Consider the following 26,667-nt stretch of genomic DNA (forward strand, 5'->3'; position numbering starts at 1 on the left):
TATATTGTTCTGGCTCATGGTTTGCATTATCTGGGAGATTGTAGCTAGCCAGACATGTTGGTCGAAGTTAAGGAGACCCTATTTTAGTGTTTTCCTTGTCAACTGGGTAAGGTAGGCTAGGTTCTGAATGAGAATTATAATTTTTCTTCCATTCATTTCTAATATTAGTGGCACTGTCAGACCTGTCAAACTCATTTCCAACCAGACCTGTCAAACTCATTTCCAACCATGATATTGGTTGGTGATTCAGTGGTAGGGTTTTGAGAGGAAGGTTAACGGCATCTCTGAGGTCAGAGTGGGAAAGGCCATTGCAGAATTTTTTAGAAGAAAAGTAAGTAGGGTGAGTGAGAGTATTTTGAGTAGAAACTCCTGCATTATGAGGAAATCCAAGAGTTTTCTCATTAGTGGGGACATTTTCATTTAATGTTGGATGGATAGCATCCATTATGTCAATAATGGAACTCTTAGTGAGGGGAACCGTCATTCCTCTTAGAAAGGGCACAGACATTGAGTTCCTGAGGTTTGTAATATCTGGGATCAAAGATCCCCAAAAACCATTTTCCCTTTTTTTATTAGGTGAAATAAGGAAAGATTTCTTGTTGGTTTGCGTGGAGGGGTAATTCCCTGCATAATTAGGATGGATAGTGCCCGAATTGATATTGGGATTTAAGGAGTAAGTAGAAGAGGGGGATGGGGTGATTGGGCTTGGAATTGTTCTCAAACTCAAAATTGGGCTTTACCACTATAAGACCCCACAAAATCCTAAGCTTAACTCAGTCTTTTAAGCTTGCTAAGGGGTCCCAGACTTAAAAAATTTTAGCTAAGTATTCAAACTTAGTGTCATTTTGGCCTTCGTAAGTTGGCAACTCTATTTTATGACCTCTATGACCTTATAATATCAATCTATTGGTTAATTCTTGATCAAGAATGTCAGTAGGTGTTTGGGGATGAGTTTCATATTTTTTAGACCTCGTTTGAACCATGTTTGGGAATCCAAAACAGTGGCGTAGCACGTCGATCAATATTTTCCTTGGATCCCAGTGGCAATTTCCAGTGAACCGATGTGGACTCGATGCGATGCATTGGCAATAGAGTTGATGTCAATGATGCAGCGCGTTGGTTTATGCATCGATGGTTCAATTTTCAGTCATTAAAAAGCCGCATCTTTGGGGGGTAATTGGGTCTTTTTCCCACATCCTTCAACCCCCATAACACGAGATTTAGCCCTCAATTAGAAAATTATATTCATTCTTTGTCTAAACACGCAAGAAGAAAAACCCTACAAGATTAAATTTCAAATTCAAGACTCAAGATTCCACCACCAATCTTTCAGAATTCAAGCAATACGGTATGTCAAGTGTTCATCTAAGGGTTCCTTCTACCCTTGGAGTTCAAGAAACTCTTTTAAACTTCAAGTAGCTTGATTTCATGCTTTCCATGATTTGGATTCAAGTGTATTTATGATTATAATGTTCATTGGATTTCTATTCCATGATTAAGTGCAAGATTTATGTAAGAACAACTATTATGTATGTATTATTATGTGAAATCATGTTAAAGCCTTGAAATTGTGATGCTCATGTGTTTATTAGTACTATGTGCATATACAATGCCTTCCAAGAGTTTGATGAGTTGTTCATGAGAAGTAAATAATGATATTATATCATGTTAGCATGTATTCAAGTTCATGTCATGCAAGTGTTTGCTAGAATGTCCCAATGAATGAATGATGATCAAGTAGTTATTTACCATGTTTCAAGATTGTGCCATGTCTTATAATTTATTTTATTGAGTCCTGAGGGTATTTAATACCCGACAATTTATCTGATTACCTAGAGCCATGGTCAGTCTCAAGATAGTATCAATCATGTCACGATTAATAATACTCTCAGCCAGTTACAGAACTCAAGAAGAACTCAGTAGACTCAGTATCAGTCCAGTCCAGTTTACTATTCAGTTCAGACTTCAGTAAATTTAGTCGGTTAAGAGAATTTAGTAGTATTCCGTTAGTCAATAGAACTAAATGAACTCATTTTAATTCAGTTAAACAGTATGATCAGTAATATTTCAGTCAAGATTAGAACAGTTCAGAAATCAGTCCAGTGTCTATTCAGTTGGGAGTGGGATTCAGTATTAAGTGGACCCAAGGATGGGGACTCACCTACTAGTAGAGGGTGTGATCCTTAGAAGCATTCCTTGTGTTTCAGAACTACGTAGCTAGCGTAGGTTGAGACATCACCCTGCCAGTTGAGGATCTACCTTCCATTTGAGGGTACTACCATTCTCGTTCAGAGCACCTGCCAGATAAGGGTGACTCATCTTATCTTTACCCGTGGCACGGTACTGACACCCTTCCAATTGGGGTTACAGGTTGGACCTCAAATCTATTTAGAAAGGGGCATGTTGGTTAGATGATTTCCTCTCATATTCTTAATATCAGATTTAGTCTCAGTACAGAACTCAGTTCAGTTCTATAGATTTAGGACTATCAGACACAGTCACTCAGCTCAGTACGAAACTCAGTATAGTTCCACAAAATAAAGACTGTCAGATACCAACATTCAGTTATCAATAATTCACTATTAGTATACTTAGATATCAGTTAATTAGTATTCAGACTCAGTATTCAGTGTTATCACGATCTCAGTTATAATTTACATATTCATGCATGTACTCTGATCTAGTTGTACTCATGTCATTCAGTCAGTATTGTCCATGTATATGAACTCATGTATTTTAGCCTACCTCACTTAGCATACCAGTACATTCAAAGTACTGACGCATACCTTTCTTTTGTGCTATGATGTTTTATATCATAGCTTCAGATGCACGGGCTCTCGACTATCCCTAGAAGTTATAGATTTTCAGCACTCATAGTTAGTGGTGAGTCCTCATAGTTCAAGGACATGATTATCATTTCAGTATTTTAGTTTTATTTCAGTAACAGAAGTTAGTTGGGGACTTGTCATCAACTTCACATTTCAGACAGTTTAAAGGCTTTTCAGACAGATGTTTCAGTTTTGGTATTGTTATACCGTATTCAATTTATTTCAGTATTGAACCTTATGGAATGTGTTTTGCCTAATTTCCTTATAGTTTAGTATTATTATTCAGTTAATGCAGCAGTTACCAGTCATGGGTTAGCTTGTGGTCCTTTGAGATTATGAACACCGTTTAGCATTGGGGGTATAGACTCGGGGCATTACAAACTTGGTATCAGAGCCTAAGGTTCAACAGAGTCCTAGGAATTCTAAAAGCTCCATCTAGAAGAGTCTTGTGCATGGGTGTGTAGCGCGCCACACGTATGAACAAGAGGCTATGAGATGTTTTAGGAATAGTTTCCCTTCTTTCAGGATTCATGTCGTGCGAGTGAGCATGAGTTCGATTTAAGCTCTCAGTCTAATATATCTCTTTATTATACTTCTAGAATATGTCTTCTAGAGAAGCTAACGAAATAAGTAATGAAAACCAGTTAGCCCCTCCGCTCGTTCAGGCAGATCCTCTGAATGAGCATATTTCTCATGCTAAATTTAAAGCTACTTTCGCCGCCTTAGCTTATTCAGTAGTTGCTCAAAATAGTTAGTTGGTCGTTATCCTATCTAGGCTTACAAATTATGCTCCACATAGTAAGGAGGAGAGGCATAGGAAAAAGGGGAGAAAGAACAAGAGGGCCAAAACGTCTAGGCCAAAGAGTGGCCGAACTAATCCTTTTTGACAGATATATGGCAGAAACCATCAGGGTATCTGCAGAGCTGGCAGTGATATGTGTTTCGAATATAGAAATCTAGGCTACAGGGTCAGAGATTATCCTCAGTCAGGTTCCTAGAGTCAGTATAATCGTCCCACAGCTCAGTTCGGTCGCCTGACTCAGCAGGGTGCCGCATCCAGCGCCACCAGTGGGCAACGCCCAAACAAAATCTATGCTCTTCAGTCCCGACAGGATCTGGAAAGTTCTCCTTATGTGGTCACTAGTATGTTATAAGTTTTCCATTTACATGTCTATGCTTTGTTAGATCTAGGAGTTTCTTTGTCCTTTGTTACTCCATATATGGCAGTTGATTTTGGAGCCAGTCCTGAAATTCTAGCAGAGCCTTTCCCATTCTCTACCCCAGTAGGTAAATCTATCATAGCCCGACGGGTATACAGGAATTGTCTGGTTATGATATCTTAGAAAGTCATTTCAGCAAACTTAGTAGAGGTGACTAATTTTGATGTCATTCTCGACATGAATTAGCTTCATTCCTACTATGCCTTAGTTGACTACAGAAATAGAATTATCCAATTTTATTTTCTAATTGATCCATCCTAGAATGGAGGGGTAGTACTTCAGCATTTAGGGGTCATCTTATTTCTAACCTAAGGGCTAGAAAAATGATATCTAAGGGATATTTCTACCATCTCATTTGAGTCTAGGACTCTAGTTAAGAAATGCCTACTCTTGAATTAGTGTCAGTAGCATGTGAATTTCCATATGTGTTTCCCGAAGATTTTCCCAGAGTTTCTCTCTAAAGGGAAATCAACTTTGGAATAGACCTTCTTCCAGATACTCAGCCCATATCTATTCTGCCATACAGAATGGCTCCTACAGAACTCAGAAAATTAAAAGACCAGTTGAAGGATCTCCTAGATAAGGGATTCATCAGACCTAGTGTGTCCTCATGGGGTGCACCAGTTCTATTCATGCGTAAGAAAAATAGTTCTCTCAAAATGTGTATGGACTATCATCGTCAGCTAAATAAAGTCACGGTAAAGAAACAAGTATCCACTTCCCAGAATCGATGACTTATTTGACCAACTTCAGGGTTCCAATTACTTTTTTGAGATAGACCTCAGATCAGGCTATCATCATCTCAGAGTCAGAGAATATGACATTCTGAAAACAGCTTTTAGAACTTGGTATGATCACTTTGAATTTTTAGTCATGTCATTTGGTCTTACTGATGCCCCAGTAGCTTTATTAGACTTAATGAACCATTTGTTCAAGCAGTACTTGGACATGTTCATCATAGACTACATAGATGACACTCTTGTCTATTCCTGTAATGAGGATGAACCTACTGATCATCTCAGACTCTTACTTTAGACTCTAAAAAAATCCATCAATTATCATGATACCCATTAATATCTTACATGTCTACTCTATGATCATAGCTCATACTTGTGCACGTTAGCAATCATGCACGCTTACAGTTCCTAGTATAAGGAGTTCCAATTCACCCGGTGTTACGAATCATGTTTCATAAATACAGAAAATCTAGACTCAAGTCATGCAGCTCATAACTTAGGTATCCATGTCATGCTATACTGTATGCTCAGTTCCCATGACCCATGCTACACTTCTAGCGATCTACTAAATTTAGATTTCATCATGCATATCCACAATTTAGATATTTTGATAAATCCATAGTGTTGATATTCTATTCCTTAGACCTCAGTTAAGTGTTGAGTTTGGTATAGTATTCATGCATACCTCAGGTTCCCATGTTTTAACCCTTCAGTGGACTCTCCTTACAAAATAATGTAGTGATAAGTAGTTGCTTAGAAGGGGTAAATATTTTACGTTAAGAAAAGATTATTGCATGTTAGTTTTACACGAGGTTGTAGCCATGAAGATAGGCTTGAATGTCATGTTGATATGTAAGTGGATAAATGCATTTTGGAGATTTGAGTAGGCTTAAACATATTGAGAGAATTTAGTCCAAATCAAACCTCAGTAGGTAGAGTTATCAGAACCCAGTATTCAGTTCTAGTACAGTCTCAGTTTTAGTCTTAGTTACAGTCTTAGTCCCGGTTCCAGTCTAGTATTTACTTTAGACCTAGTAAATTCAGTCAGTTAACAGAATTTAGTAGTATTCCATTAGTTAACGGAACTCAGTTCAGTTCAGTTAAATAGTATGATCAGTAACAGTTCAGTCAAGCTTAGAACAGTTTAGAAATCAGTCCAGTGTCTATTTAGTTGGGATTAAGATTCAATATCGAGTGAACCGAAGGATGGGGACTTATCTGCCAGTAGAGGGTGTGAGCCTTAGAAGCAGTCCTTGTATTCCAGAACTATATAGTCAGGATAGGTTGAGACATCACCCTCCCAGTTGAGGGTTGATGAGGTAATCTACCTTCCAGTTGAGGGTACCACCATTCTCGTTCAGAGCACCTGCTAGATAAGGGTGACTCAGTTTATCTTTACCCGTGGTATGGTACTGACACCCTTCCAATAGGGGTTATAGGTTGGACCTCAAATCTATTTAGAAAGGGGCATATCGGTTGGATGATTACCTCTTATATTCTCAGTTTCAAATTCAATCTCAGTACAGAACTCAGCTCAGTTCTACAAATTTAGGACTATCATACACAATCACTCAGCTCAGTACGAAACTCAGTATAGTTCCACAAAATCAAGACTGTCAGATATTATTATTTAGTTATCAATAATTCAGTATCAGTATACTCAAATATCAGTTAATCAGTATTCAGACTCAGTATTCAGTGTTATTACGATCTTAGTTACAATTTATGTATTCATGCATGTACTCTCATCCAGTTGTACTCATGTCATTCAGTCTGTATTGTTCATGCATATGAACTCATGCATTTTAGTCTACCTTACTTAGCATATCAGTACATTCAAAGTACTGATGCATACTTTTCTTTTGCGCTATAATGTTTTATATCATAGGTTCAGACGCACAGGCTCTCGATTATCCCTAGTAGTTATAGATTTTCATCACTCATAGTTAGTAGTGAGTCCTCATAGTTCGAGGACATAATTATCATTTTAGTATTTCAATTTTATTTCAATAGCTAGAGTTAGTTGGGGACTTATCCTATCAACTCCACATTTCAGACAACTTAGAGGCTTTTCAGACTAGAGTATTATTAGACAGATGTTTTAATTTTGGTAATCTTATACCATATTCATTTTATTTTAGTATTGAACCTTATGGAATGTTTTTCACCTAAATTTTACATAATTCAGTATTATTATTCAGTTAATACAGCAGGTACCAATCATTGGTTAGCTTATAGACCTTCGAGATTATGAGCACTTTGTAGCATTCGGGGTACAGACTCGGGGTGTTACAACCACAGTATGGTTAGGACTTGTATGAGGCTTAGGTAGTAAGTGATGAGTTTTGAGCCCATTACTTCAGAGTTTGGGGAAGGCCCATTACTAGAAAGGGATGGGATGCTAACTCTATCCTTTAAGATAACTCTTTTACTAGTCGATGGGCCAGTAAGGTTGGTCTATTTAAGAAAAGTTGGGTCATGTGACCCATTTATTAATGAGAACCCTAGATGAGGATCTCTGCCACCTGGAGAAGAGGGAGATTGAATAAACTTACTAGAGATTCCACTAGATTATTTTACCTCTCTATTTGGCTGGTATTTACCTTATGCTTGTGCCATATTCTGGGTTTGGTTTCTCCATCTATTTCACCGGTTGAAAGGCATTGTATTCCAAGTATCATCTACTGGCCTTTCATCAAGGACAACATCTCTGGTCTTCTTTGTGGGTGTTAGATTTTGGGTTTTGTGATGGCAGTGGAATTAGGTGTAGCCCAGTCTCCTGTAGACCTTGCATAGAATCCCTTCACCTTTGTAGATGATTTCTTGAATATTTTGACCTATGATAACCAATGATTGGAAGGGTTGGTCGATTGGGACTTCGACATAAATTCTAGCATATCTCTTTTTGAGAGTTCCGGATGTGAATGCATTAATTTTAACTAGTTTTCCCAATTTATATTCGATATACTAAAGTATTTGTTGATCATAGAATTTTGTAAGGAGGTGGGAGAGTCGTACCCAAATTGCAGTCGAAGTGATTTTGCATTGTCTGGGTAAAAAATTCGGTTCCCAATTCTTCACTGATAGAAATTGTCCAGCAACGAACCAAGGCCCTCCTTGCATGGCTATTGAGTTGCCTTTCGATCAATTGAATTTCACTGTATAGAAATCTAAACCTTAATATATAAAGTCAAACGGGGAGTTTGATGCCTAAATATTCATGAGTTTAGTTTTAGTGTATTGATGGGAAAGTTTCCTCCCAAAGATCTTGACTATGACTGAGTATTTTCAAGGTGCATATAACTTCTCCTTTTTCTATAGGGATAGAGTGATTATATTCTGTCCGAGGTCTCTGGCTCCTAGGGAATCAGGTGAATTTTCCATAAGAAAATTGGAGTTCACATTTGGGGATCCAATTTGGTTACTGATAGTATCTTTGTAGGATCTGGTTTTTTCAACCACGTCCTCTATATGGTCGTCTTTGATTTGGTCATTAGTAGGATTGGTGTGGGATTCTCGCTGGTCTACTGGGTTTTGAGATGACATTTTCATAGTTAGCGTAGGTGTATTGAGTTAGGACTCGTTAGTGAGAAGGGAGTCTTTCTCTCACTAACCCATCGCTCTGAAGAATAAATTTATTAGATATACATAAATACTTCAAGGAAAATATTTTTAACTGTACTAATAAAATTAAATGTCAATTTATTTTAGTATATATGCTATTACTAATGTTGAATAATCACATAAAAGAAAATTATTTACTTTTTAAGTTCAAAATCAACTAATAGCTACTAATTGGTATCTCCATTGTCCTAAAGAAGACAAATTTCCTGATTAAGTTCAAACATGTTATCTCTCCAAATAAATTTAGTTTTTTGTTGTATATTGAAAATAATTTGAGATACAGAGGATTAGTTCATTATCGAAATAAAATAAAACATATAAGCATTTTTTGATTAAAAATATAAGTATACTCCATTAAATATGATGATAAATTCATATACAGATTAAGAGTAAATATTTAGTAATATATTTTCAAGCAAACTTTTGCAATAAAATTGATATGTGAATTCAAATAAAGAAATTGCCACAAACTTTAACAAATTTGCAAGCAATAGAAAGAGATAAAAGGTAGAGATACATGATTATGGTGGAAAAAAAGATTACTAACAACAATATTACTCTGTAAGTCGAACATTAAAAAAAGGTATTAATATTAATTTAAATTAGTGGACTTTGAACAGTAACAGAGAATGATGAAGATGCAAATGTTGTATCATTCCTTCATACTAAAAGAAAAATGTTAAATAAAAAATATTTTAAAATGAAAAACAAAACTAAAAATGCAGTAATAAAGTTATGAAACTGATGATATAGTAGTATTTATAATAGTGGTTATGTGATAAAACTCTATTCCAATTCAAATTTCATTTAAATTCAAATGAAGATATCATATAGATTTGTTAAAAAAATTAGCTTATTATTCTTTCTTATCCTTATTTTTTTCAAATATAATACATATTTAAATTATGTTCTCCTCTCTCTATCTTTCTCTCTCTCTCTCTCTTTCTCTCTCTCTCTCTCTATATATATATATATATGAATATGAGTTGAGATAAATATTGCAATCAATTATTATTATTATTATTATTACTATTCCTATTTTATCTACTTCATATATTTTTTTCTCTTTTGTCTTTTTTTGGTTAACTAGGGTCATTCATTCATTAAATAACAAAACAAAAGTGTTTGTTAAGGACAAAGAGTACTCCCCCTAGCTGGGGAAGGCAAAGTAGCTTGGCTTTCATGGTGGCCATTAGTAGGTACATGGTTCTGAGGTTGTCCATTAGCAAAAAAAATTATAAGAGCTTAAGGAAATTTTTCTAGGATAGAAAGTTCCTGTAGTTATCTTCTTTCATCTCTTTTTATACAAACATTGGGGGAGCTTCGAACACCAACTGTCTTGTCATAGTTAAATTCCTATATCCCTCCTTTACAAGCCCATCCACCACCTTATTTTTCTCTCTAAATATCTGGGTGAGTGTCGGAATTCCTAATTGTTATATTAAGCACCTGCATTCATACATAATGTTAGAATATCTTAAGTTGCTATGGATAATGGGAGTCAAAGTTGATTTCTATAGGCAGCAAATTTTAGATTTGAAAGTCCTCATTCCATACATAATTCCCAAGGACTGGATGACATTTGTACTAGTATAGAGCTTTGAAAAGCCTACTAGCCATTTGCTGTGATGATTTCTGATCACCCCGCCAATGCCACCTATTATAGATATGGGATCAGTAGCTCCATCAGTGATAAGAGTGAATTTATTTATATGGGGATATATCCATCTCACTTGGATAGTGGTCCTGGTATCCTTTAATTTTACAGCATCTAAGACTATCTATTGGTATTCAGTGGCACAGGCTATGACATGTTTGGGATAATAAGTATAGTCTCTAGAATTTAAGACCATATCATTTTTGCTAAGCCTGATGTTCCAAAGGATGAAGGGAATGATGATGTCCCAAGTGATCTAGGCTTCTTACCCTATAGGACTTCCCAGGTGTTTCTCCAATTAGTAATATTAAGGATAGAGGAGTCAAAGGTATCCAATGTGGTACTATCCAAGGCTAATAGTTTCCAAGAATTGGTAGCTTTTGGACATTGGAAGAAAATATCGGTGAGGTCCTCTTTGGGATTATTACAGGCCTTACATATGGGACTTACATTGATGCTAATGCTATAGAGGTGGTGGTTAGTTGGGAGACTCTCATGGTGGAAAAGCCAGAGAAAGTTCTTTATCTTATTAGGGACTTTGAGGTTCCAAACCCAGGTAAAGTCTTTTGTAATAAAGTCAGCATGGTTTTTATGTTCCTTGTAAATAAAGTGGTAGGCACTCTTGGCGGAGAACATGCCATTGGGGGTAAGATCCCAAATCAAGTTATCTCGTTTGTCACTACCTTCAGTGGTGTAGGTATCAATGATAATAGTTGTAAGGTGCACAGTGATAGAGAGTGAGATATTGGAGAAGTCCTAAGTTCCATTCACAAGGAAATCACTGACTTTGAGGTTTTTCTCCCTTTGTTGGAGGTGCCCCGCAGTGATACTCCTAATAGAGTCATGGTAGGGAATCCATGAGTCCTCCAGGAATTTAACTTTTTACCTTTACCTACTACCCACTTAAATGCTTTAGAGCAAGTGTCCCAGCCCCTCAGATGCATTTCCAGGTTCTGGAGATAATAGAAGGTGCATTTCGGATTTATTCTATTGTGCAATATTTAAAGTACAAAGTTTTTGACTAAAGAGATTGTGTTTTATGATATATTCATAAGGAAAGACCAGTATAGAGGAATTTATTCTTGATCTTGCATTTTTATAATCCCAAACCTTTCTCCCTTTTTGGTCTAGTGATAGTCCAATTTACCCTATGGAGTTTCCTCTTTACAACAGTTTTACCCAAGATGAAGTTCCTTTATATTTTATCAATGGCCTTGAGAGTTTTGGATGATAGTTCGATATATTGCATGACATGGGAGGGAATGCCTCCTATAATGGATTTGGCTAAGATTATACGGCCAACCATGTTGAAAAACTTGTTTTCCAATCATTGAGCCTAGTTTGCATATTGTTAATAATGTATTGCAACTCTCTGTGTTTAGGCATTGAGTGGAAGATGGGGAAGCCTAGATATTTCTCAAATGTATCACTAGCTTGAATGTTCATATTGGTGGCACAAGTGGATATAGTACTGGATGTCGCATTATTGGAGAAGACTGTCTTGGATTTTATATTGTTAAGCTTTTCACTCGAGGCTCTGCAAATATTATTTAGAGTCCCAAGGATTGCATTGCATGAGTGGGTTGTGGTAGTAAAGAATAGGGTGGGGTCATCATCGGAGAACAGATAAGGGAATATTGGACCAGAAGTGGAGATGCTAATGGGTACCCAAACTTTGTTGAAAACTGCCTTGTCTATCTCCTTGGATAGTCTCTCTATGCAAATAATGAAAATGTAAGGAGAAATAGGGTCTCCCTACCTAATGCCTCTAGAACATAAGAAGTATTCACTATTGGACCCATTTATTAGGATGGAGATGGAGGAGGAAATGATGTAGGACATAATAAGCTTGATAATCCTAGGAGGAAAGATAAAAGTTGTAGGAATTTCTTCATGAAGGACCATTCGAGCTTGTCAAAGGCTTTTTTTAGATCAATCTTTAGGATTATATTGGATTTTTTGCCTTTTATTTTTTTGAAGTGAGTGATAATCTCCTAGATAATTATGGCATTATCAGAAGATATTCTTCTTACTAGATGACTTGATTGGCTTGGATCAATAATGTAAAGAAGATATTTCTTCAGCTTTTGGGCAATGACCTTGGTGATAATTTTGTAGGTTGTATAACACATCTCGATGGGTCCAAAATTTTTAATCATGGTGGCATTTTGGGATAAGGCACAAAAGAGTTTTGTTCATGCTAGAGAGCATAATGCCAGTGCTAAAAGTATCCTTACAGAATTAAATGGTTTTTTCCTTCACCTCAGTCCAATACTTTTAGTAAAAGAGTAGCTATAGGCCATCTAGATCGGGTGCTTTTAGGGCTTTGAAGGATTTAAGGGCATAAGTGAATTCTTGCTCTTCATAGAAGAGGTAGTTGTAAGACCCCATAAAAATTTCTAGCTTTATTCAGTCCTTTAGGCTTGTTAACCGGTCTTAGACTTAGAAAATTCTGGCTAAGTTTCCAGACTTAGTTTATTTTAGCCTTCGAAAATTGGTGATCTTATTTTGCAAACTTAAAGTCCTTTAAAGGCCTATATTTTTCTTAATTCATATCAAGGAGGCCAATAGGTGTCCCCGGACAAGTTTTGGATTTTTCAGACCTCATCTAGACCTTGTTTGGAATCCCAAAATAGTGAGTTGACGTGATATTGGCATGTCGCATTTCTAATCGCATCGATTGATAAAATTAACCTCAGCTTAAGCCAAATTCCAGTAAACCGATGGGATGTCGGTGCATCACGTTGGTTATCGTATCGGTACCCTCAATGCACTGCATCTGCTGTAGCATTGCTGGGCATGTTTTTATATTTTTTTAAACCCATGTCCTTAAGGGTAATTGGTCTTTTTTCGCCGACCTTCAGCCCTCATAATACGAAATTTAGCCCTCTTTTGACTAATGAAAGTCATTATTTCACAATTGCTCAAGAACAAGAAAACCCTAAGTGATTAATTTCAAATCAAGAACTCAAGATCTCTCCATTTAGTCTCAAGAAATTTCCATCCAAGGTATGTAAAGTGTTCATCCTAGGACCCCTTTCATTCTTGGAGCTCAAGAAACAAATTTTAAATCATGAATTGTGATTTCCATGTTGTGGATTGTATTTCATCCATGTTAATGTTAATGTATGGTTTACAAGTTGAAAACTTTATTGTATCCAATGATATTATGATAACATGTATAATGGAATTGAATTTGCTTATGTTGATATCTTGAATTATTAATGAAATATGATAGTCATGATGCTATAGCATGTTGTCCATGCCCAAGTATAAGATTATGCCCTCTAGGTGTTTGACAAAATACTTAAATGGATGAACTGTGCAATTGTGACTCAATTTTGATCTAAATGATGACTCTTTAATATATCATGTATTTAGGTTGACTCCCATGCTAAGGCTATGCCTTGTAATTGATTGATGGAATGCTCATGATATTTGATTTGTGAACTTATGATTTGTTAGAATGCATTCCTACTCATGTATAAGATGATGATTATCAAATGCCTCATGAAATACCTTAATGGTTGTATTATGAATTGTTGATTATGGTCGTGTGTTCAAGAAGTGTCATGTCCTATTTATGTTCATGCTATCGAGTCTTGGAGGTATTTCATACCCAACAATTTAGTTGTATGCCTAGAGCCAGTATCAGTTTTCAAGATACTCTCAGTCAAGCCATGATTAGTAGAATTCAGTCAGTCACATGACTCAGGAAAACTCAGTAAAAGTATCAGTCCAGTCCCACTCAGAAATCATAGTAAACTCAGTCAGTTAACAGAATTCAGTAGCATTTCGTTATTCAACGGAAATTTAGTGAACTCAATCCAGTATACTCAGTTCAGTGTCTATTCAGTTAGGAGTAGGATTTAGCACCGACTGAACCCAAGAATGGGAAGTTACCTGCTAGCAGAGGGTGTGATTCTTAGAAGCAATTCTTGCATTCCAAAACTACGTAACCAACATAGGTTGAGACATCAAACCTGCTAGATGAGGGTTGATGAGGTAGATTAACCTGTCAGATGAGGGTCTCACCACTCTTGTTAGAGTACCTAATAGATGAGGGTCACTTACAATTTGTCCTTACTAGTGGCGCGGTATTGACACCCTTCCAATTGGGGTTACAGATTGAACCCCAACTCAGCTACATTATTCTATATGGGGCATGTCGGTTAAATAACTACCTCTCATAGTCCCAGTCTCAGTCTTCAGTAAAGAACTTAGCTAGTTCTATAGATTTTAGAACTGTCAGATACAGTCACTTAGCTCTGTATGAAACTCAGCCAGATCCATCAAAATTAGGATTGTCAGACACAGCCACTCAGTAATCAATATATCAATTATCAGTAATCCATGTTATCAGTAACTCAAAATCCATAATCCATATAATTTCAGTTACTGTTATCTATTCATGCATGTATTATCACGTAGTCATGTTCATGTTATTCAGTCAGTTATAGTTCATGCATATGAACCCTTGCATTCAGCCTTACCTCACTTTACGTACCAGTATATTCACAAATATTGACAAATACTTTTATTTTGTGCTATGGTGTTTCATACCATAGGTTCGAATGCTCTGGTTCCCAATCGTGCATAGACAGCTTCAGGTTCAGTCAGCAGTAGTACACTAGATGTGAGTCCTCATAATTCCAGGATGTTCTAATATTTTCTTATTTCAGTACTTAGTCATTTCAGCAGCTAGAGTTAGTTAGGGACATATCCCATCAACTCCTTATTCAGATAGTTTAGAGGTTTTCAGAATAGATATTCAGACTAGATTTTCAGAATTCAGTATTTACAGTATTTATATTCAGTTTTGGTATTCTTAGACCTTGTTCAGACATTATTCAGTTTTGAACCTTATGGCAGATTTCTGCCAGATTTTCGTATTTATCTTAGTTTTATTGCTATTACAGTATTACTATATACAGTGCTCATAGTAGGTACCAGTCATGGGTTAGCTAGTGGTCCTTCGGGATCGTTAGCACCGTGTAGCATCTGGGGTACTAGACTCGAGGAGTTATAGTAGTGACACCTTCCAGAGAATGTTGGGTGGGGTTAAGATTTTTAGACCAAGAATGGTTGGTGGTGTATAAGGAATAAAAGAACTAAGTTTTATGGTGCTCTATCTCCTTTTTATATTGATATCAGGTACCAACTGCACCTTTAAGGGAATTAATTCTATTTTTTCTCCTTCTGCCAATGGTGGAAGTGTGGAAAAATTTTCATTGAGTCCCTATTTTTAAGGCAATTGATTTTGGACTTAGTTTTTTAGAAGTCTTCCTCAAACTTTAGCATAGTGTTGCATTCTGCAAGCAGATCCTCTTTCAAATTCTGGAGGAAAGCACTATGATAGTAGTTTAAAGACTTCTGAATACTATCAATTCTAGCCATCAATATTTTCATTCTGTGGAAGATGTTACCAAATATGTATTTTTTCCATTCAATAACATTTTCTTGAAAGGTTGTTATGGATTCAAGAAGAGAGGTAGAGGAGTTGAAGGATTGATGGACAACTCTAGGGTTGGGTGTCCATGCCCCATGGGCTCAAACCTGAAGGGCATGTTGATATTGTTGGGCCTTTGCTTCAAATGTTGGATCTGGAAGGGGTAGTGGTTCGAATAGGTTCGAGAGAGATTGGTAACACTTGCTTCAGGGTAGTTTAGTATCCAAGAGCCATACCTGTCTAAGCTTTCAAGGATAAGGCTAGACCTATTTTTGTATCTGTTGTTAATCCAGGTGTACTTGCTTCCTTTAAACCCTAAGTCTACCATTTTAAACTGGTTTAGGCATTGCCAAAAAATGTTGGCTCTCCTATAATTTATACATCTCCCACCTAGCTTGTTTGTAGCCTGGAGAACTTCAGTAAAATCGCTTCCTATGAACCAATCACCATTAAGGTTCTGGGATATGCTTGTGTGGTTTTCAAATAAAGTGCTAACATAAATAGCTGAATATAACCATGATCTGGATAGCTCAAATACCTTGACCAGAACATGAATTCCCTAAGGAATGATAGAGATATTATCTAGCTTCTGTATGTTCTCCTTTCACATATTCATTATTCCTCTAAAAAGACCCTCAAACAACGATTGGATTTGGCAGTCGTATTATAGATGCTCATTGAGCTTATGGTAGTCCGACATTTTGGTTTCAAAAGAAGAAAAATTGAAAGTTTATGCAGCCTAAGCATTATTTGACACTTTGCAAAAGCAAGTGTTGTTTGCTCCCCTTACATTTCAAATGATGGAATTCATTGGAATAGAGGAGTAGAGAGGGTTCTCTAGCATTACCTTCCCCCTTTCACTTGAGGAGGCATTTGATGGAACTCATAGGGTTTAAGATCACTACTGGTGAATTTTATTTTTTTGATTCCTCAAATTAAGTGTCACTTTGGAGGCTCGGGTAACAAAGGGCCAAAATAGCTTTCCCGAATGGCTCTTTGAACTCTTTTAGATACATGTTTTCTAGCTTAAAGGTTTCTACTTTTTGTTCTCCGAAGGCATTCTGGAGCTCCTCCATCTTTGGGTTGTTTTGTTTGAGCATCATCAAAATTATTATGCTTTGTCCCGCTTAGTCTCGCCCCTTTCTAACCTATTTTGTGGAACCCATTTTTGGAAAAGTAGGTTCAATGCTTATGGGTTCTGTATTGTGAGTAGGATAAAGGGAATCTATAGATGTGTCTATTGCATTAGTGCATTGTGCTCCGTAATTGGGATTTGGTTCTGGTTGCCAGAGATTTGGGATTGCAAAATTGCTTAAACCTAGAGGTGATGTCTAAATCTTGTTATAGCTAGGTTCATTATCTCCCTCGCGATTTAAGCTAGATAGTGTTAGTCGTTTACCATCACTACTATGGGTTAGGATCCTATGTTGAAGTTTAGAATCAGATCTTGGCCTAGAAGTGAAGTTCTAGCCAAAACTTCAGTGTATAATCTGGAGAAAAAGATAAATTAGAGTAGGGATCTTTTTTAGTTTGAGTTATCTATTGCTCCATTCCATTTTTGAAGGAGGAGTGGCAATAGGGTTTGAGTGAGAAAGGTGGTTCTCTTTACTAAAATGAAAAGGTTTGGTGGTGGAGTTAAGTGACATGGCGGTTATTGCTATGTATGAACTATCGCAGTGATGATTATTACCTAGTGCTAGAGGTCTCTCAGAAGAAGAGATGATGTTTGGTTTCTCCATAGTAGGAGGTGAGGCATAAGGGGAGAGAAGAGTGTGAGGCACTAGGGTCTATGCCCTTGCACCATTAACGTTTGAGGAGAATATTTCTTCCTATTTAATGGTGGTGGTGTATTTCTAGTCATAGTGGGAGAGTTAAAGTCGTGTGGGCTTCCTCAATGGTTGGGGTATTGGGGTTGGGGGTAATGGGTATTGGGTATTGGGGAATTTAACATTCTTGGCGCGTAAAAGGCCCTGCCAATAGAAAATTGAATTTGGGAAATAGTTGTAATGTTCCTTCAGGTCATTTTTCATATTTTCTCTTAGCCGTTAGAGCTTTTCTATAGCTTTCTAAGTCATTTATGTCTTGTTGGAGCTGACATTTTGGTTACTAGGCAGTTAGTTTAGTTTTTAGAGTCAATTTCTTATTTTGAAGTCTTTGTTGGTTCCAAATGACCACCAGCAAAAAATTTAGTAAAATAACCTCGAATGCAAATTTTGACTATTCCATTAGCTTGGAAATATTGATTTTTGACTAGGTGAACCTTTGGTTCGGGTTCCTAGGCACCTGGGTTCATTTCGACCTATTGGCAGAAAGTTAAGAAATTGAAAATTAGGTGTGGAACCGGCATTTCATTGAATGACCTTGGATGGAAATTTTGACTGCACCATTGAGTCTGGAATGCCGAATTTGTTGTGATTACATAGTTCGTTTGTGTATACGGGATTTCAAATGAATCTAAAGGGCTTGGCGGAGACTTGGAAAATTTCTCAGGTCTCAGTTGTATCAAGTGCATCGTGATCGCGATGGTTTTGGCTGCTATCGCAATGGTTTGGACTGTGTTTGCGACTCATTTGAGCAGGTCAGCAGTGTTGCGATCGCGACTTGCTTTTGCAGCCGCAAGAAATGGCGATCGTGGACATCGGGTCGCAATAACGATACCCAAGCACCTGGTATGGGTATAAATAAACCCTCTTTGCACGATTCTAACTATTCTTCATCCATTCTTGACAGCACCCAAGTGCACACACAAGTGTACATGGTCTTATCAAGTAATATAGTGGCTTCAAGGAAGCCCAAGTATCGATCTCTCAGGGACTTGCGTTCGCCGTCTATCTAATTCTAGTTTAACTAATTGAGAAAAATTAAACAGGGAGAGAGTTTATAATTTTGCAAATTAAAATTAAAATAAATAATGCGTAAAAATAAAATACTTGGGACAATCAATGGAAGAAAACCCAGGGTTGAGGCATTTTGAACAATCATACAAATCTCTATTCCTATCGCAGTTTAGTTGGTTATCGGATTGTTGATTCGCAAGGTTTATCCTACGATTTAAGTCTCTTGACCTCAAATCTTATATCTAGTAAACATTGTACCTACAACTCCTGCAAATATACAAAAAATCTTCTAGATTCATGAAGTTGTCTTCTTGCAAGTGAACCAAGCAAGGCTTCTAGGTATATCCCTATCCTAGATGCTAATTCAAATCCCTTATTTTATAAAAGAATAAGAACCTTGCTCCCTAATTTCTTCGTTCTATCCTATGATTCTCCTCCCGGATTCACATAGAAATAAAGATTTATTATAATGGTATCTAATCAATAAAATAGAGGGCTCAAGAAATTAAAATAATCCAAAATTAAACTACAATAAAGAATACTAAAAAGTATTCATGTTCTTGGCCTCAACCCCAGAAAGAGGGTTTTAGCATTTAATGGAAATATTCATCATCCAATCCCTTGGAATGATGATAAAAACCATAAAAAAAAAAAACTAAATTAAAGAATGACAACACCTAAAAATAAGTTGTGGTATCCTCCAATGATGTTCGAAGTTGATCTAGGGTTTCCAAGAGGTCCCCAGATGATCAAAATGGAGTTTGAGACATTATATTTATAGTATACAAGTCATAAACCAACTTGTATTTGGTTTCCACCCTATTTTACTTCATCTGGGAAGAATTATCCCGATTTTGGGCATCGGCGAGCCACGGAGACATGCAAATTCACATTTGTCAAAATCTGTCAAATTTCAGTTGTTGTTCTCGATTTCAACGCGTTGCGGGGCCTCCAGAAACTCCAAATTACGCTACACGTGCCATATTTCCAAAAACTTGGGCCTCTTTTGGATCCATTAATGTTTTGAACTCCGCTATTGGCCACCAGTACAGTCTACACTCGCCCAATACCTTTCAGGAGTCCAACTTGTATCTTGTGCTTTTGTTGAGCATTTCGAGCCTTATTGAGTTGTTTCCACTTGATTTAAAGCTTTTATATCCTTAATATATCATCATAATCCATGAAAAAATAATCCTAAATCATTAAACATATCAATTAAGAGCTCAAAACCACACAACATCCTCACCGATGATCTAGAAACACGAGCTAAGATAGGCTAAATTCATATTGAGCTTTAACTCATTGTTTTCACTCTTTTCTTGATCCAATTGACCCTTGAACCTTATAAATAAGTTATTTCACATATAAAAACATAATAACAACCTTAGTAACTCGTTAAAACACATTAGAACTCAATACAATAGAATAGAAAAACACCTAGCTCAAGCTAGTCACACTAGTTTTCTCGGTTAAACTCTAAATGGACGAATTGAATCAAAACTCGTGTGGAAACACCATTAAACATTGTAAAAACATAATTGGACACATACTTGCTCATTTATATCATTATCAACACATATAGCATAATAATCATCCTCAAAACAAGGCTAAATAAGCTAGAATAGTAGCACTAGAATGTATAAATTCATGCAACATCACCACTCCACACTTAAAGCCTTGTTCGTCCTCGAACAATTATTAACTATAAACCCCATGAGATGAATAGACTCCACACTTCTACTACATGCAATACACTCAATCTAGCACTACAATGACTACACGAATGCATGTTTACAACACTAAGCATGTTATACACAATTGAAAGCTCAAGAATCTTGCTTCCAAAACATCCTAGCCTCAAGAATGGACTCCACAAGTAGCGAACTCATGCACATAATTCAGTTAAAGAAATCTTACAAATCGCCCATATTCATCAAACATGTGACCCTCATAACAAGAGAGTTACCCACAATCACTCAAAATAATACAATTTATAATGTAATGGGTACAAGGATCAAATTACGCTCACTCTCACAAAGAATTCACAAGTTACACATAATGAACCATAGGCTTGCCCTTAGTGTATTGTTCCACTAATAGTCGAATGTAAATATTAGGATCAATTAGGACTTTTTTGGGTTGTAATGTAGGCTAAGGGATAGGTAGGAACTATTTTGGCCAAGAATAGTAACTGACCTCTTTAAGTGCTCTAATATACTACATTATACATCTAAAACCAATCTCCAACAACCAAATTATACCACTTTTGTCTACCTATCTCTTTTATTTTTTCCCCATCTCTTTTAAGCATTTTCACAAACACATGGTGGACACATAGTTTACTACCACAAGAATCAATTTTTTTCTTTTTTCACAATCATGATAATATTTTTAGCATAAATTATATCACAACCATCCACCACACATCAATTATACACCAATAACTATTACCTTGGGGCATCAATTTCACCTTTTTCTTCTTCAATTTCTCAAACTCTTTTATCAAATTCATTTTTTTCAATTAAAGCACATAGAAGCTTTTTAGATCAAATTATGGTCTATCAAAGAAGGGATTAGGCTACTTATAAGGTTACCAAAGAAAAAACTGAAGGCTCAATGGGGGTTAAGTAGGATAATGCACAAGGGTAGGTAAAAAGAAGGTATAAAATATTGTTATCAAAGAAATGCCTATATCATCTCCTAAACCAACATTCTTTATTTCGCTTTATACACACACTGGGCAAGTTCTAGACATCACATGTAATAAGGAATACACAAAAATCTCACACACACATGGCACAGACTCAACTCAATAGGATCATCATAGACTCCCAACCAAACAATAGCATGAATTCAAAACTAAGCCAACAAATACTAGAGTCACAAAACATGAGCCTAAGAGTCTCAAAAATAGTAATTCACTCAATCAACATGATTTTTTCAACAAACTCACTTGCATCATGTAATCAAAAATAGAACCAACAAGAATATCTCACTTATTCCTAACCTAAATTTTTTTTTAAATTGAGTCAAAATTTGGGAATTTCCCTACCCTACACTTAAAAATCTACTTTGTCCCCAAAGTGAATTTAAAAGTAAGAAATAGAAATACTCCCTAAGGCCTCTAGGCCTAGCTAGTAGCGTCTTCGCATAAAGAGGGGATCCATAGAACCCCACACTCCATCTTTGTCATGCTTCAAGCTCAAGTTTACGGGACTCAGACTTTCCATTAACCAATGACTCAACCAAAATCAAAAAACTACGTGAAATAAAAACTAAAAACTAAAAATAAAACCTACTTACCTTGGGTTGCCTCCCAAGAAGCGCCTAATTTAGTGTCGCGACATGACCCAATCAACTTTTTCCTCCACCTTAAGGATATGAATTTCACCCCCAACATCGCATCTATCTTTTTGCCTCGATCATATGAAAGTGGTATAGAGATTAATGAACCAAGTAATGGATGATGCATGATAAACCACTCGTCCTTGAGGTGAGGTGTATTTTTATATTACTTATCTTGTATAAATTCAAGAATATAGGATTCTTGTTCCTCATCTTCACACTCTTTCACTATTTTAAATGATTCCACAGACAAGACATCATCTAAACATAATGTAGAAAAGTGCTTCGAGTGAAGCCCAACCAATCCTACTTCATAATTTGCACAATCTACTACACACTCACTTTTATTCACCTTCTCAATTTCAGTCTCAAGATCAAGATGACAATTAAGTGGATGCAATTCTTATGTTTGTTCCACACGTTGGCTAATGTCCTTCTCATATTCTTTTTCCCTTATCCATTGTATACATGGTGGCAGTGGTAACTCCTTAAGACATTCAATAATTTCAATTTTTGAGTACTCAGACTTTCTCGAATTATCAATAACTTTCTCTACAACCGGTTGGATATACTCTTGATCTATAGTTTCCCAATGGTTATTCAGATCTACCAACAACTGTGTTTGAGATACTAAAAGTTGTGTAAGCATCTCTTCCAAATGGCTCGTTTGAGTTGTGGCCTGCATGTTTAGTTGTTGTTGCTGAAACTGTTGTTGGTTGGTCTGTGATTGAATTTTTAACTGAGTCAACCTTGTTCGATTGCAGTAGTTTTTATAATTTTGGAATTGATCATAGCCCACAAACATTACTGAATTGGGGTTTACAGCACACAAATCTTCAGAATGATCACTTTGACCACAAACCAAACACCAATTTACATTTTGTTCCTCAGATAAAGCAGTATCCACATCATATTTTGAAGGTCCTGTCCACACACTTCCATCAAAATCTGGACAATAAGCCTCATGATATGGTCCCCCACAAAAACAACAAGAATTATTATCACTCGAAAAGCATCTATCCCAGGTTGACATCTCAAGAAGAATGTGAGAAAAAATAGAAATAAAGGAAAATAAAAAGAAAAAACTAAACAAAAACTATGTACAACTCAAAATAGAAAAACTAAAAATAAGATAGTTGCCTAATAACAAGTCCCCGGCAACGGTGCCAAAAACATGACAGCGCCCAAGCGCACACGCAAGTGTACGTGGTCTTATCAAGTACTTGCATTCGCCGCCTATCTAATTCTAGTTTAACTAATTGAGAAAAAGTAAACAAGGAGAGAGTTTATAATTTTACAAATTAAAAATAAAATAAATAATGCGTAAAAATAAAATACTTGGGATAATCAATGGAAGAAAACCCAGGGTTGAGGCATTTTGAATAATCATACAAATCTCTATTCCTATCGCAATTTAGTTGGTTATCGGATTGTTGATTCGCAAGGTTTATGCTATGATTTTAGTCTCCCGGCCTCAAATCTTCTATCTAGTAAACATTGTACCTACAACTCCCATAGAGATAAAAAAATTCTTTTAGATTCATGAAGTTGTCTTCTTACAAGTGAACCAAGCAAGGCTTCTAGGTATATCACTATCCTAGATTATAATTCAAATCTCTTATTTTATAAAAGAATAAGAACCTTGCTCCCTAATTTCTTCGTTCTATCCTATGATTCTCCTCCCGAATTCACATAGAAATATAGATTTATTCTAATGGTAGCTAATCATTAAAATAGTAGGCTCAAGAAATTAATAACAACCCAATTGATAATCCAAAATTAAACTACAATAAAGAATATTAAAAAGTATTCATGTTCTTGGCCTCAACCCCGGAAAGACGGTTTTAGCCTTTAATGGAAATATTCATCATTCAATCCCTTGGAATGATGATACAAACCATAAAAAAAACTAAATTAAAGAATGAAAAAACCTAAAAATAAGTTGTGGTATCCTCCAATGATGTTCCAAGTTGATCTAGGGTTTCCAAGAGGTCCCCAGATGATCAAAACGGAGTTTGAGACATTATATTTATAGTATACAAGTCATAAACCGACTTGTATTTGGTTTTCATGCTATTTTACTTCAGCTGGGCAGAATTATCCTACTTTTGGGCATCGGCGCGACGCGGAGACATGCAAATTCACAATTTTCAAAAAATCTGTCAAATTCCAGTAGTTGTTCGCGATTTCAACGCGTCGCGGGGCCTCCGAAAACTACAAATTAAGCTACATGCTCCATCAAACTTGGGTCTCTTATGAATCCAGTAATTTTTTGAAATCCTTTATTGGCTACCAGTACAGCCCACACTTGCCCAATACCTTTCAGGGGTCCAACTTCCATCCAACTTGCGTCTTGTGCCTTTGTTGAGCATTCCGAGCCTTATTGAGTTGTTTCCACTTGATTTGAAGCTTTTATATACTTAATATATCATCATAATCCATGAAACAAGAATCATAAATCATTAAATACATCAATTAAGAGCTCAAAACAATACAACATCTTCACCAATGATTTAGAAACATGAGCTAAGCATAGGCTAAATTCATATTGAGTTTTAACTCATTGTTTTCACTCTTTTCTTGATCCAATTGACCCTTAAAAATTATAAATTAGTTTTTTCACATATAAAAACATAATAACAACCTTATTAACTCATTAAAATATATTAGAACTCAACACAATTGACTAGAAAAATACTAAGCTCAAGCTAGTCACACTAGTTTTCTCGGTTGAACTCTAAATGGTCAAATTGAATCAAAAGTCATGTGGAAAAAACATTAAACATCGTAAGAAAATACTTAGATACATAATTGCTCATTTATACTATATTAACACATATAGCATAATATCATCCTCAAAACAAGGCTAAATAAGCTAGAATAGTAGCGCTAGAATGTATAAATTCACCCAACATCAATTCTCTTGAGAGATAAACCCTAATTAGTGATAAGTCTCAAGATTAATTCTGGTGGGTGATCTAGGATCTTAGATATTGATTGATTATGCGATTTTCTTTGAATTTGAGGTATGATTCTTGTAATTTCATGGTAGATTTTCTCATTTCTTTTTCAAAAGTCTCAAAATCTTGAAGGCTTGTTTTTAGTCACAAATTAGCTAGAATTTCACTCATTTTATAGGGTAAAGACTTCTTGAGAATGAGGGAACATCAAATTGATTTTAAAAATCTGATTTTCCATAAATAGGACCCACATGAGATTTCTTTGGGTGATTTTTGGACTCGAAGCACAATAGTGAAATATGAGTATCATTATTATCATATTGATGTGTAGAATGTGATTTTGATAGATTGGCATATTGCAGAAGCTTCTTGGAAGGAAAAAAACATTAATTTAGCGGATCTTTATGCTTTCTTCGGAGTCGAGGTGGCTAGGTTTTACCTCTTGTTAGATTGAGCTAATTCATAGTATGTTTATGATTTGTATTAGATTTGATGAGTTTCGGTGTTTGTATGATGAATTAAATTGCTTGGGTTAGTTAGACGTTTTGCTATTTGGAAACCATAAATTTGGCATAATGGACCTAGTTGCTCATATTATTGGTGAATTTGCTATCTTAGGAATAATTGAGGCTTGTTTAACATCTAAAAGTGGATTTAGATACTTTAACCCTAGTTTGGGTAGAATTTGACTAAAATAGAACTTTAGGGATTAGAAATAGGTCCTGACCCACCCTAGGGTAAGACACTTGTTAGCTTTTGTAGCCCTTTATACGATTGTTAGACTTTTGGAAATGCTTATGGAGGTAATATTAAGAAATTTGGACACTTGATGGTTATGTTGGTTGATGTGAGGGTTGACGCTCATTGATTATGCTATTACTTATGCTATTTGATGATCCTATTGATTATATTGATATATTTATATTTACCTGGTTCGAGTTCGGAGGAAGATTATGAAAATGATGACATAGTTATCAGTTTGAGTTCGACTATAGATTATATTTATTGATTCAAGTTTGGCTATTGATTACATTCAACGATTCAAGTCTGACTATTAATTATATATATCGGTTCGAGTTTGGATATTTATATTGTGCTATGATAATATATTTCTTATGATGTGATGATATCGGGGTATGATATAGAAAATAGCAATTTGGCTAAGCCTAAAAATGAGGAAATGGCTATAATGTGATGTGAGTGGATTCTAGTGGAATCTTAAGAAATTGTAAATGATGGTGTCTGATTATACTATCTTATTTGTAGCCACCAAGTTTTTGGGGTTTTGCATTGGATTATTTACTTTTCCGCACTAATTGGCGTTATAAGAGCCAATTTTTTAGTTATGATTGCATGTGTTAACATGGTGGGAAATGCAACTTATAAATAAGTATAGTATTTAAAATAGATAAAGATAGTCAACATAGACACCATCCCACAACCTAGTAAAGATAGTACAAGTACATCTAGTAATACTAATACAACCCAAGTATCTAGAATAGTCAACATGACCTGTCATGTTAGTACAAGAGCTAGTATCAAGTAGATTTTATGGATCGCAATGATGATATCTGTTTCCTATCTTTGGGAGGCCATAGGACATTCTTAGGATTTCTTCACCTTTTTCACTCATATCATGCTAAGAGTCTGTGTTGGTTTATATAACACTCTTTTAATTTTACTCTTTCATAGATGTCAAGACACATGCTACCGCTATATGAGACGAGGGTCCCAAAACCAAGCCTAAGGATCCTACATCTGTTCGTGGACATCCCAAAGGTCGTGGCCAGCCTTGAGATGTGTCCCCAGCTAGGGGCCAGGATAAGAGGCCTTCACCAGACCTTATTCCCACTCTTAAGCTAGAGATTCTTACACCCCATCCAGCGGTGGGCTACGGATCAACCCAGCCTTTACCAGGATTTATTTCTTCTTGGTTCTCATAAATAATTTAGTTCATCTTTTGGGGATGGTTGGTGATGCACCATCTGAGATACACAGTCTACAAATCAG

This window comes from Capsicum annuum, chromosome 10 (genome assembly GCF_002878395.1).
Source record: "Capsicum annuum cultivar UCD-10X-F1 chromosome 10, UCD10Xv1.1, whole genome shotgun sequence".
NCBI lineage: Eukaryota > Viridiplantae > Streptophyta > Magnoliopsida > Solanales > Solanaceae > Capsicum > Capsicum annuum.